Raw genomic sequence first — 14,953 nt, 5'->3', positions numbered from 1 at the left:
AATAAAAAAGAGTCAATATATAATGAATAATGCAATAAATGAGACCAGAAACACTCTGGAGGCAACAAATAGTAGAATAACGGAGGCAGAAGATAGGATTAGTGAAATAGAAGATAGAATGGTAGAAATAAATGAATCAGAGAGGAAAACAAGAAAAACGAATTAAAAGAAATGAGGACAATCTCAGAGACCTCCAGGACAATATGAAACGCTCCAACATTCGAATTATAGGAGTCCCAGAAGAAGAAGACAGAAAGAAAGATCATGAGAAAATCCTTGAGGAGATAATAGTTGAAAACGTCCCTAAAATGAGGAAGGAAATAATCACCCAAGTCCAAGAAACACAGAGAGTTCCAAATAGGATAAACCCAAGGCAAAACACCCCAAGACACATATTAATCAAATTAACAAAGATCAAACACAAAGAACAAATATTAAAAGCAACAAGGGAAAAACAACAAATAACACACAAGGGGATTCCCATAAGGATAACAGCTGATCTTTCAATAGAAACTCTTCAGGCCAGGAGGGAATGGCAAGACATACTTAAAGTGATGAAAGACAATAACCTACAGCCCAGATTACTGTACCCAGCAAGGATCTCATTCAAATACGAAGGAGAAATCAAAAGCTTTACAGACAAGCAAAAGCTGAGAGAATTCAGCACCACCAAACCAGCTTTCCAACAAATTCTAAAGGATATTCTCTAGACAGGAAACACAAAAAGGGTGTATAAACCTGAACCCAAAACAATAAAGTAAATGGTAACGTGATCATACTTACCAATAATTACCTTTCTCAAGAGGCAGGTCAGGTGGTCTGGTATTCCAATCTCTTGAGGAAATTTCCACACTCTATTGTGATCCACACAGTCAAAGGCTTTGGCATAGTCAATAAAGCAGAAATAGATGTTTTTTCTGGAACTCTCTTGCTTTTTCCATAATTCAGCAGATGTTGGCAATTTGATCTCTGGTTCCTCTGCCTTTCCTAAAACCAGCTTGAACATCAGGAAGTTCATGGTTCACGTATTGCTGAAGCATGGCTTGGAGAATTTTGAGCATTACTTTACTAGCATGTGAGATGAGTACAATTGCTCAGTAGTTTGAGTATTCTTTGGCATTGTCTTTCTTTGGGATTGGAATGAAAACTGACCTTTTCTAGTCCTGTGGCCACTGCTGAGTTTTCCAAATTTGCTGGCATTTTGAGTGCAGCACTTTCACTGCATCATCTTTCAGGATTTGAAATAGCTCCACTGGAATTCCATCATCTCCACTAGCTTTGTTCATAGTGATGCTTTCTAAGGCCCACTTGACTTCACATTCCAGGATGTCTGGCTCTAGGTGAGTGATCACACCACCATGATTATCTTGGTTGTGAAGATCGTTTTTGTATAGTTCTTCTGTGTATTCTTGCCACCTCTTCTTAATATCATCTGCTTCTGTTAGGTCCATACCATTTCTGTACTTTATCAAGCCCATCTTTGTATGAAATATTCCCTTGGTATCTCTAATTTTCTTGAAGAGATCCCTAGTCTTTCCCATTCTGTTATTTTCCTCTATTTTTTTTGCATTGATCTCTGAGGAAGGCTTTCTTATCTCTTCTTGCTATTCTTTTGAACTATGCATACAGATGCTGATATCTTTCCTTTTCTCCTTTGCTTTTTGCTTCTCTTCACAGCTATTTGTAAGGCCTCCTGAGACAGACATTTTGCTTTATTGCATTTATTTTCCACGGGGATGTTCTTGATCCATGTTCAAGGTCGGGAGGGGCAGCAGTTAGGAGATACCCCTATTCCAAGCTAAGGAGCAGCAGCTGCACTTTTCTGGATTAGCTGTGAACAGATACCCCACGTCCAAGCTAAGAGAAACCCAAGTAAGATGATATGTGTTGCAAGAGGGCAGACACACTGAAACCATAATCACAGAAAACTAGTCAATCTAATCACACTAGGACCACAGCCTTGTCTAACTCAATGAAACTAACCCATGCCCTGTGGGGCCACCCAAGATGGGTGGGCATGGTGGAGAGGTCTGACACAATGTGGTCCACTGGAGAAGGGAATGGCAACCACTTCGGTATTCTTGCCTTGAGAACCCCATGAACAGTATGAAAAGGCAAAATGATAAGATACTGAAAGAGGAATCCCCAGGTCTGTAGGTGCCCAATATCCTCCTCCAGTAGGAGATCAGGGGAGAAAAAACTCCAGAAAGAGCGAAGGGATGGAGCCAAAGCAAAAACAATACTCAGCTGTGGATGTGACTGGTGATAGAAGCAAGGTCCGATGCTGTAAAGAGCAGTATTGCATAGGAACCTGGAATGTCAGGTCCATGAATCAAGGCAAATTGGAAGTGGTCAAACAAGAGATGGCAAGAGTGAACTTTGACATTCTAGGAATCAGTGAACTAAAATGGACTGGAATGGGTGAATTTAACTCAGATGACCATTATATCTACTACTATGAGCAGGAATCCCTTAGAAGAAATGGAGTAGCCATTATGGTCAACAAAAGAGTCTGAAATGCAGTACTTGGATGCAAAGAACAATGAGATACTACTATACAGCTATTCAGTTCAGTTCAGTTCAGTCACTCAGTCGTGCCGACTCTTTGTGACCCCATGAATCGCAACACGCCTGTTCATCACCATCTCCCGGAATTCCCTCAGACTCACGTCTGTCGAGTCTGTGATGCCATCCAGCCATCTCTTCCTTGGTGGTCCCCTTCTCCTCCTGCCCCCCAATCCCTCCCAGCATCAGAGTCTTTTCCAATGAGTCAGCTCTTCTCATGAGGTGGCCAAAGTACTGGAGTCTCAGCTTTAGCATCATTCCTTCCAAAGAAATCCCAGGGTTGATCTCCTTCGGAATTGACTGGTTTGATCTCCTTGCAGTCCAAGGGACTCTCAAGAGTCTTCTCCAACACCACAGTTCAAAAGCATCAGTTCTTCAGCGCTCAGCCTTATTCACAGTCCACAGCTATTAGAATGGCTAAAATACTGAACATTGACAACACAAATGTTAAGAAGGATGTGAAGCAGTGGGAATTCTTATTCATTGGTGTTAATGCAAAATGTCACTGCCAGTTTGGAAGATAGTTTGAGTGCATTTTATAAAATCTAAAAAACTATCATATGATCTGCAAATTGCATTCCCTGGTGTAAAGCCAAATGAACTGAAAACTCATGCCCACACAAAAACCTGCATGTAGATGTTTATAATGTGTGTTTTTTTTTTTATCAATAGATTGTAGTTTTCAGAGTATAAGTATTTATTTATCTTCCTTAGTTAAGCTGATGTCTAAGCACATGTTGTATATAACAAGGATTTAAAATGACTATAGTGGCAATCTTATAATACTCCTAAAAAATTGATTATAAGCCTTAAGACTGAATCTATTTTCAAACTTCAAGTACATGCAAATAAATCCTAAATGAAATCAGTCCTGAATATTCATTGGAAGGACATATGCTGAAGCTGAAACTCCGATACTTTGGCCACCTGATGCAAAAACCCGACTCATTGGAAAAGACCCTGATGCTGGGAAAGATTGAAGACAGGAGGGAAGGGGAAACCAGAGGATGGCTGGATGGCATCACCCACTCAATGGATATGAGTTTGAGCAAGCTCTGGGAGTTGGGATGGAGAGGGAAGCCTGGTGTGCTGCAGTCCATGGGGTCGCAAAATCTGACACGACTGAACAACTGAACTGAATTGAACTGATTCAGTTTACTTGGCAGTAATTCAATTTAATCATAATGAATTCTGATAAAATCTAAATATATAAGTGATAAATGGTATTAGGACTCCATTTCTAATGTAAGAAACTTGGGAGAGCTAGAATGAGAAAATCTACTTAGTACAAAGTCAGGAACAGTTTGTACATGCAGTTTATCCACATTGCTAGATAAGATGGCTAATGTGATTTAAAGAATTTTGACAAACTCAATTTCCCTAAAATCCCTTGTTCCACTTCCCCTTTGACAATTTCAGAATCATTCTATTATTCATCTGTTGTTCAGTTGCCAAGTCATGTCTGACATTTTGGGACCCCATAAACTGCTGCATGCCAGGCTTCCTTGTCCTTCATTCTCTCCCATAATTTGCTCAAACTCATGTCCATTGAGTTGGTAATGCCATCCAACTATTTCATCCTTGGTCACCCCCTTCTCTTCTTGACCTCAATCTTTCCTAGCATCAGAATCTTTTACAATGAGTCAGCTCTTCCCATCAAGTGGCCAAAGTACTGGAGCTTTAGCTGTTATTCATATATATGAATTAATTTAATCTAAAATAAATAAATTTAATTTACATGAGAAGTGAAATATATGAATTAATTTAATCTAAAATAAATAAAGTTAATTTACATGAGAAGTGAAGAGAATACACAGCTATCAACACTTTGAGTTGGCAGCTTTAATAGGTTTAGGCCCACAGTTCCCTGGGGCAAAGCTACAGGCAGAACCCAGTTAAGGAGAACACAGTTTTAAAAATTGCCCAGTGCTTAAGCTATTGTCTAAAAAACACTCAGAATGGGAGAAAAGTTAGAAGGAATGGTAGCTATAAGGTGGATGCAGGGATGCAATGCATAATCTTCAAACATTAAGTAATTTTGTTCACTGTTTATTGAACAAAAATATAAATGGTTTATCATCCTTATGCATATATTAGCAATGAAAATGGTCAGTTTTCAGGGAATAGTAACTGACTTTTGTGGTGCTATCTCTTAAAAAGATGAAGTATCCTCTGGGGTTTCCTGTATCATATGGCCTCTCTGATAATCTATTTCTGAACACTTCATGTTTTGCTGTGTGTGCCACTACATCTATAATTGCACTAGTATTATAACATAGGACAATTCAATTAAACTGTTCAAGCTAGACTTAATTTATGAGCCTCAATAGGTCACCTGCTTTATTTACTGAGCAGTATATAACACAAACCTAAGCTCTTATAATCCATTATGGGGACCGAAATAAATCACAACTGTCCTAATGAAATTCTTTCAATGAATCATAAGAAAAAAAAAATGGAAGTAGATAATTTTTTATTCCATCTCCTCTCTCTACTTTTTCTTCTTTCTTATTGACTTAAGACATCTTATTTATTGGAGAAAGAACTATTGGAGATGTGGCCAAGATCAATTGTTGCACCTGGCGTTTTACAAAATTATAAGAAAGTTGAATTCATAACTTTGATATAAGAAACATAGAGTTGATCATCATGACAAAATCTATTACTTGTGATTTGAGTATTTGATTTAAATTCATGCTGTTTGCCTCTGGAAAGTAAATCATATTCCAAGAGTTATTTTAAAGTGGTAAAGTTTTGGTTTCAATAATAATGTGCCTAGAGAAACTAGGCTACTTTCCAGTCTCTCAGCATTTTCACTCTAAGTCCCTGATTTCATCTCTCATCTTCAACCATGGAGGAAGAGAATTCTTTCATTTGGAAGTTGTCTTAGCAGAGATTCTGTCATGCCTAAGATCATAGCAGTCTCAGTCAACTGAGCTAAGCTGCTGATCTTGTTGTTGGTGTAACATCATATTGAGTTGGTAAGTTATGTCCAACACTTTGTGATCCTGTGGTTTGCACCACACCAAGCTTACTTTTCCTTTGCTATATCCCTGAGTTTGCTGAAACTCATGTCCATTGAGTCAGTGATTCATCCACCCATCTTATCCTCTGTCACCCACTTCTCCTCTTGCCCTCAGTCTTTCAAAGAATCAGGGTCTTTTACAATGAGTCAGCTCTTTACAGAAGGTGGCCGAAGTATTGGCTCTTCAGCTTCAGCATCAGTCCTTCCAATGAATATTCAGGGTGGATTTACATTATGATTTATTGGCTTGATCTTCTTGCTGTCCAGTCAGTCAATTCAGTTGCTCAGTCATGTTAGACTCTTTGTGACACCATGGACTGCAGCATACCAGGCTTCCCTGTCCATCACCAACACCTGGAGCTTGCTCAAACTCTTATCCATCAAGTTGGTGATGCCATCCAACCATCTCATCCTCTGCTGTCCCCTTCTCTTCCTGACTGCCGGGAGCCAGCGTGAGGAATCCTGCCCGTGGCAAAGGTCATGAGGAAGGAAGCCTGACATACGCAAAGGTGTGATCTGGCTTCAGGGGCTCCCCTTGGGTTTTCCTGAACATCTGCCGCCAAAAACCAGAGTCTGCCTGCCTTATTGTCCTGTGCTTTCCACTCTTCTGACATAACAGGTGCTATCCCCGACCACCTTTCTCTGGAAAGAGTTAACTCCAGTTAACTTCAGTTAACAGTCTCCTGCATATAAAAAGAATGTCTCAGTTTAAACCCCTTTGGTGGCTTTCTAACTTACCTGACCGGTCTGCTCAGACTTTTACAACTTGTGATTGTTTACAGCCCCCCAATCTTAAGAGATATGCAGCTTAAAGCATCTTAAAGATATAGAGCCTTAGAAAAAGAGCTAAGAATTATATTGGTGGTGGGTTTTCATTGTTGAGTCAATGACTGCTGCCAGGCCTCCGTACTCTTTATCTTTTAGGCACCTAAATGATATTAATCAATGTAATTGGGATATAGAAAAAGGAATATAGTAGTTTTGATGTTAGCAACACTAGACTTTTGAGTTAATTAATTTTCTCTTTGTTATAAATCACTGTACATTGTTATAAATTATTGTGTCCTTGCTATATAAATAAAGTTACATTCTTACATAGCAAGGACACAACACCTGACCTCAGTCTTTTCCAAAGAGTCAGTTCTTCCCATCATTTGGCCAAACTATTGGAGCTTCAGCTTCAGCATTAGTCCTTGCATTGAATATTCAGGACTGATTTCCTTTCGTATTGCCTGGTTTGACTTTGCTGTCCAAGGGACTCTCAAGAGTCTTCCCCAACACCACAGTTCAAAAGCATTAATTCTTTGGTGCTAAGTTTTCTTTATGGTCCAAATCTCACATCCATACATGACTACTGGAAAAACCATAGCTTGGACTATTTGGACCTTTGTCCATAAAGTAACACCTCGCTTTTTAATACACCATATAGGTTTCTCAAAGCTTTTCTTACAAGAAGCAATTGTCTTTTAATTATATGGCTGCAGTCACCATCTGCAGTGATTTTGGAGTCCAAGAAAATACAGTCTCTTGATGTTAACATTGTTTCCCCATTTGCCATGGAGTGATGGGACCAGATGCCATGATCTTAGTTTCGTGAATTTTGAGTTTTAAGTTTTTCACTCTCCTCTTTGATTTTTATCAAGAGGCTCTTCAGTTCCTCTTCACTTTCTGCCATAAGGGTGGTATCATCTGTATATCTGATGTTATTGAGATTTATCCCAGCAATCTTGATTCCAGCTTGTGCTTCATCCAGCCCAGCATTTACATGAGGTACTCTGCATATAAGTTAAATAAGCAAGGTGACAATACACAGGCTTGACGTACTCCTTTCCTGATTTGGAACCAGTCCATTATTTCATGCCTGGTTCTAACTTTTGCTTCTTTACCTGCCTACAGGTTTTTCAGAAGGCAGGTCAGGTAGTCTGTTATTCCCATCTCCTGAAGAATTTTCCACAGTTTGTTGTGATCCACACAGTCAAAGGCTTTGGCAATCGTGCAGCAGTTTGAACATTCTTTGGTATTGCATCTTTTTGGGATTGGAATGAAAACTGACCTTTTCCAGTCCTGTGGTCACTGCTGGGTTTTCCAAATTTGCTGTCATATTGGGTGCAGCATTTTCACAGCATCATCTTTGAGGATTTGAAATAGCTCAACTGGAATTCAGTCACCTCCACTGACTTTACTCACAGTGATGCTTCCTAAGTCTCCCTTGCCTTTGCACTCCAGGATGTGTTGCTCTAGGTGAGTAATCACACCATCATGGTTATCTGGGTCATGAAGACCTTTTTTGTATAGTTCTTCTGTGTATTCTTGCCACCTCTTCTTAACATCTTCTGCTTCTGCTAGGTCCATGCTGTCTCTGTCCTCACTGATCATTTAGGAAGGCTTTCTTATCTCTCCTGGCTATCTGTCGAAACTCTTCATTCAGGTGAATTTATCTTTCCTTTTCTCTTTGGCCTTTTTTTCCTTTGCTTTGTCTAAGGGATTCTCAAGAGTCTTCTACAGGACAGTTCAAAAACATTAATTCTTTGGCATTCAGGCTTCTTTGTGGCCCAACTCTCACATCTGTACGTAACTACTGGAAAATTATAGCTTTGACAATACAGAACTTTGTCACTGATCTAGATGCAAGTAAAGGAATTAGAAAAGATACAGTGCAAATTCATTTTGGACTGTGAAGTCCTCATTCTAAAGAAAATGCCATCAGATAATTCCCTACCGTAGTTTTGTCTTTAAGGACAAGTATGAAGAAACACTATTAGAAGGCACTGATAAACTTGCACAGCTCTACGGACATTTTGCTAGTTATGGCCAGTGGTCATGACACAGAAACCATTTTGCTTTATTTGCTCTTTGGAATTTGGCGAAATTCATTTTGTGCTGTTGGAAATTAGGCATTGAAAGATTATGATGACCCTGTGTGCAAAACAGCAAAAAAGACACAGATATGTATAGCGGACTTTTGGACTCAGAGGGAGAGGGAGAGGGTGGGATGATTTGGGAGAATGGCATTGAAACATGTATACTATCAGGTAAGAATCGAATCGCCAGTCTATGTCCGATGCAGGATACAGCATGCTTGGGGCTGGTGCATGGGGATGACCCGGAGAGATGTTATGGGGAGGGAGGTAGGAGGGGGGTTCATGTTTGGGAACACATGTACACCTGTGGTGGATTCATGTCAATGTATGGCAAAACAAACACAGTATTGTAAAGTAAAATAAAGTAAAAATAAAAATTTAAAAAATAATAATAATAAAAAAGAAATATTATTCAAAGAACTAAAAGGTTGTTTTGTAAAAAAATCAAAACAAATCAGATTAGATTTGAGGCTGAAGTGAATGGTTCAACATTTATAATGCATGTTTTCAGAACTCAAGACCATGCTTAACCAGCTGAGAATGGAATATATCCAAAGTGCCTGCTGTGGTGAGTAGGTAGGTATGATCAATTGTTTTTCAATAGTGAGAAGATACTTCTGGGCTATAAAAGAGAAAAATTTCTAAAAGACCCCCACAATGGCTATTTCAAAATTCTCAGGAATGTGATTGGCTTTTGTTCTTTTTCTGTTCTTTTTCTTACTCAAGTATAACTAGAAATGCAAACCCGAAGCATCATTGATGACCTCATTTCTTAACATTTTAGCAGTTAAACTTTGAGAGACTTTTATTGTCTTTTTACCCCTAAAGTCAAGTTTATATAGTAGCTTGTGAAACCTTATTATAGGAAGCATTATAATTGTTTTACAGTATTGTGGTTCCACAGAAGAAGGAGTTCAGTAGAAACAAATTGAGAAATGACATCAAAGTAAATACTTGTTTTGGGATCAATAACTGTGTCTAACTATTTTTTATAGAAGCATGAATTCTATTTCTTTCAACAGTGTTTGCATTTTGCTTGATAAAAAGTATATAAAATGTTAAATATTGTCTAACTAATAAAAAAAAAGATGGTTGATTTTTGCCAATATCAAACTGTTCCCTGGAATTCTCAATCACATATCTTGAAGTCAGAGATATGATCAAGCTTGCATCATTACAGAGTCATGTAAAAATTGACAGCCTATAGAAACAGCATTACACAGTTAATGAGCATAGAACAGAAATAGTTTTTCAGAAGTAGAATTTGTAGAAACTTACAAAGCATAAATAAAATATGACTAATGAGCATTCCAGATTTTGTTATCAATAATGCTTTGTTGAGAAGCAATTTTATTTCACTCCAAATTGAAATATATTTATATATCAACAATCCATTATTTTTATGTTTATTCGGGTTTTGGTTTAATGTTCTATCAAAAATAAGGTAATAATTTTTAAAATTCTATTTTTTCCAAGGTCAGAAATATATCATTGCACCAAAATAATGGATTACTATCTGCCATTATCAGTAATTGTGTAGCTGTTTAATTGGCAAGATGTATAATAGTCCCAGTGGGCTTCCCAGATGTCACTAGTGGTAAAGAACCTACCTGCCAGTGAAGGAGACATAAAAGGCATTGTTCAATCCCAGGGTCAGGAAAATCCCATTGAAGGGGGCATGGGAACCCACTGCAGTATTCTTGACTGGAGAATCCCATGGACAGAGGAGCCTGGTGGGCTACAGTTCATACGGTAGCAAAGAATCAAACATGACTGAAGTTACTTAGCACATATGCACATAATGGTCCATTCAGATTATAGGTAATCTATTTCTCAGTGCAGCTATATGTGTTCATATAGTAAAAAGTGAAAGTGAAAGTCGCTTAGTCATGTGTGACTCTGCAATCCCATGGACAATACCGTTCATGAAATTCTCCAGGACAGAATACAGGAGTGGGTAGCCTTTCCATTCTCCAGAGGATCTTCCCAACACAGGGATTGACCCCAGGTCTCCCACATTGCAGGCAGATTTTTTACCAACTGAGCCACAAGAGAAATACTAGTTAAATTGTGTCAGCTAAACTCAACAGAAGACTGGACACATTATAATGTGATCATGCCATTTTTTGCTTTCATTATCATTGTATTAAGTTCTTAATAAACTAGATGGAAAAAAACAGATACATTCACCAATACATAGAGTTAGAAAAATGTGGGAAAATGAAAGTCAGGAAACACTATCCCAAAATACTGTTTTTTAAAATAGATGATTTGCAGTTACTTCTTTAAAGCTTCTTTTTATTTAACAGCTTTGTTTTTGTTTTAGTTTACTTTATTGAGCTATTATTCATGTACCCTAAAACTTACCAATGTAAAATGCATAACCCAGTGCTTTTTAGTATTGTATTAACAGTTACAATCATGACCATAATCAGTCAAATTCAAAAAAATAAAACTTTCATCATCTCAAAAGGAAACCTTGTGTCATTTACTTATCACTCCTTATTGCCCCAAATCCCTGCAGCCCCCTAAGGAACCACTAATCTCTTTTCGGTCTTTATAGATTTCTGTCTTCTGGACATTTCATGAAAATGAAACTTATGTAGTCTTTCATGACCAGCTCCTTTCTCTTTGTCTAAAGTTTCCAAGGTTCATTTGTGCTGTGACATCTATCAGTACTTCATTCTTTTTATAATATTTGAGTAATATTTCAATGTATGGACATATCACATTTATTGTCACTAATGGTTTTGGAGCTGTTTCCACCTTTGACTATTACGTATAATATTACTATGAATATTTGTTTGCAAGTTTTCTGCTGATTCCTGGATCATGTATTAGTATGTTCAGCCTCTCTGAAAAACTGCTAGACTATTTTATAAAGGGGCTGCCTCATTTTAAATTCCCAGCAGTGATATATGAACATTTCATACCCTTTCCAACACTTTATTGTGTTTCTTGTTGCTATTGTTTATAATGAATGTGAATGAATGAATGATGTGCTCAGTGATGTCCAACTCTTTATGGCCCTTTGAACTGTAGCCTGCCAGGCTCCTCTGTCCACGACATTTTTCAGATAAGAATATGGAGTGGGTCGCCATTTCCTCCTTCAGAAGATCTTCCTGACCCAGGAATCTAACTCACATCTCCTGTGTCTCTTGAATCAAAGAGAGATTCTTTATCTGCTGAACCATTAGGGAAGCCCAGTAAACGTGAAGTTGTTTCTTATTGTGGGTTTTGCATTTCTGTGATAACTAATGCTATTGGCCATTTCTTTAACTTTTTTGGAAAAATATCAATTCAGATTTTTAACCCATGATTTTTAATTGGGCTATTTGTCTTATTTTAATTACTTTTTAAAAGTTCTTTATATATTCTAGATATAAGAATCTTAACGTATATATGACTGCAAATATTTTTCCAGTTCCATAAGTTTTTTGCACTTTCTTAACTGTATTTCTTGAAATATAAAAGTTTTCAGTTTTAAGTCTGATTTATGTAGATATTGTCATTGTCATCGCTCAGGTCTTTTGATATCATATCTAGAATGATATGCCAATTCTGAGATCATTAAAATTTTAACTTTATGCTTTTTTCTAAAAGCTAAATAGTTTTTGTTCTTATATTTAGGACATTGATCTCTTTTGCTTCAATTTTGTATTCACTGAGTTAAAAGTCAAGTTTCATTCTTTTGTATGTGTATATCAAGTTGTCCGAGTACTTTTGATAAAAAAGCAATTATTTTCCCAATGAATGTTTTTGAACCCTTATCTAAGTGAGTTCACCGCAGATACATGAGTTTCTTTACAGACTCTCAATTCTGTTCCATTGACCTATAAGTCTATTCTTACCAGTACAACAATGTTTGGCTCCAAATAGGAAAAGGAGTACTCCGGGATTTGGTGATGGACAGAGAGGCCTTGTGTGCTGCGATTCATGGGGTCAAAAAGAGTTGGACACGACAGAGCAACTGAACTGAACTGAACTGAACTTTGTAACAAATTTGGAAATCAGAAAAACTTGATTCTTTAACTTTTTTCTTTTTCCTTGCTCATTGCTATTTTATTTGTCTTTAGGGTCCCTTAATGACATGTGAGTTTTAAGATTAACCTGACAATTTCTACAGAGAGGTGGGATTCTGATGAAGATTCCATTGAAACTGCAGAGAAATTTTTATTGCAGTTTTTTACTATATCAAGTTGTAATCTTAGGACATTTTCTCATATATTTTGAACTTCTTTAATTTATTTCAGCAAAGTTTTGTCATATTTGGAATATAAAGTTCAAGTTCTTTGTGCAACTTTTGCAATTATTTTACTCTTTTTGATCATAGTTTAAACAAACAAATTTCATTTCTCTTTCTTTCATTTTGCAGGCATTTACTATATAGTTGTAAATATTTCTTCTTAAATATGTTATGACAGAGTTCACATACCATACAATGCACCCCTTTAAAGTACAATGCAATGGTTTTTAGTATATTCATAGCACTGTTTTTGAAGTTTTATTCATGTTTGAAGAAATGCAGTTGACTTTTGTGTATTGGTATTTTACCCTGCCATCTTCTTACCTGTTGTATTCCATCTAATCAGTTTTAATAGATTCCTTAGGATTTACTATATACAAGATAATGCCATTTTTAAATTAAGATCGTTTGATTTCTTTTCCAAAATGGATTTCTTGTGTTTCTTTTTTTTTGTTGCCTAATTGCCTTGACTGGAACCTCTGACACCATGTGGAAATAGAAGTGTCATGAGTGGACATCATTGTTTTTACTTTCTTGATCTTCGAAGAGAAGTATCTGGTCTTTGAACATTAATTTCAGCTGTGAGTTTCACATAGATGCCCTTTATCTAGTTGAGGAAGTGGATTATCTTCCACTGTTAATTACTGAAAAGTTTTATCATGAAAAGAAGTTGAATTTTTTGTAATTATTGAGCTAGGGTTTTCTTCTATCTGCAGGATTTGGCCTTTCAAGACCTTTCTTCCCAAGTAACTTGCCAGTGCCTTTACCTGGGTATTTATAGCACATTTTTCAAACTTCATAGTTATTCGTGGCAAGAAGATTGATCTAAATCAAGTTAACATGCCATTGCTGGAATCAAAATATTCCTGTCCCACAAATTAGTGTGTGTGTTTGTACATGTGTTTTTTAATTTTCATATATGGGAATATTTAATCCATGCTTCCATTTTTAATTTATTTCTTATTATAATTACAGTCTGATAATTATAGTTTATATGTTTGAGATTTCCTTTGTTTTAGTACGTGGTAATTTTGAGAGAATTGTTTTATATGTGCTTCTAGAATGATGTTGAATACTAGTTGGAGCTTCTTGCCCCTTTATTTACAGCTTACAGGTGGTTCAGATGGCTAAGAATTTACCTGCAATGCAGGAGACAATAGTTTGATCCCTGGGTCAGGAAGATCCCTGGAGAAGGGAATGACTATCCACTCCAGTATTCTTGTCTGGAGAATCCCATGAACAAAGGAGCCTCATGGGTTACAGTTCATGTAGTTGCAAAGAATTGGACATGACTGAGTGACTAAACACACAGGCACCCCTTTATATTTCCAATCGGTTCAGTTCAGCCCCTCAGTCGTGTCCGACTCTTTGCGACCCCATGAATCACAGCACGCCAGGCCTCCCTGTCCAACACCAACTCCCGGAGTTAACTCAGACTCGCGTCCATTGAGTCAGTGATGCCATCCAGCCATCTCATCCTCTGTAGCCTTTCCATTTAGGGGGACAGATATGTCAAATTATCTTACTAAGAATAGATTTTTGTTATTCATTCTGTGGCAACAATCTACTTTCTTTTCAGCTGGGTTCTGCAGAATCTTTTTCTACAATTTTATCCAGATGGCAATCAGAGGTGATAAAATGATTCAGCGACAGAGAGAGAAAAAAACGCAAAGAGACAGAGGAGAGGAGAGAGAGAGAGAGAATTGACCTTTTAGTAATAGCTATAAAAATATTTCTGGGAATTGCTGTGACATGATGATCAGACTGTTTGTTCAAAATGCCTCTATCTATCTATGTGGCAAAGAGAGATGGTTGCTCTAATGGACTTGGCTTGTTTTACCTTCCCAAAGAATTGAGGAGGGAGTGGGATCAGATAATGGGGGGGGGGCACTTTCCATAGATATTCTAGACAGATACTCTATGTTTACACACCTGCTGTTCTTAACACTCACATAAATGTGAAAATAATTTATTTTCTTTAATAAATATTAGGTATTCGGACTCTGCACAGTGATACTAAAATGAGAATGAATTCAGAAAAGTTAAGTATATGAGGAATAGACTATCTCAAATATGGAATATTTTTCACTTTTCTAATTAAGATGATGCTGTGAATAAAGTTCTTATCACATTGTTTCTCCACGGGAGACATATTGTTATTCCATTTTTAAGTGCTATGTAAAGAGGCATGTCTTCTTGTCAGCTATGTAGCTTAGGGAACATTTCTTTTTCTTCAGCTTGAAACTATAAGAGAAA

This window comes from Ovis canadensis, chromosome 16 (genome assembly GCF_042477335.2).
Source record: "Ovis canadensis isolate MfBH-ARS-UI-01 breed Bighorn chromosome 16, ARS-UI_OviCan_v2, whole genome shotgun sequence".
Classification (NCBI taxonomy): domain Eukaryota; kingdom Metazoa; phylum Chordata; class Mammalia; order Artiodactyla; family Bovidae; genus Ovis; species Ovis canadensis.
Note: the sequence above shows the minus strand (reverse complement) of the source record.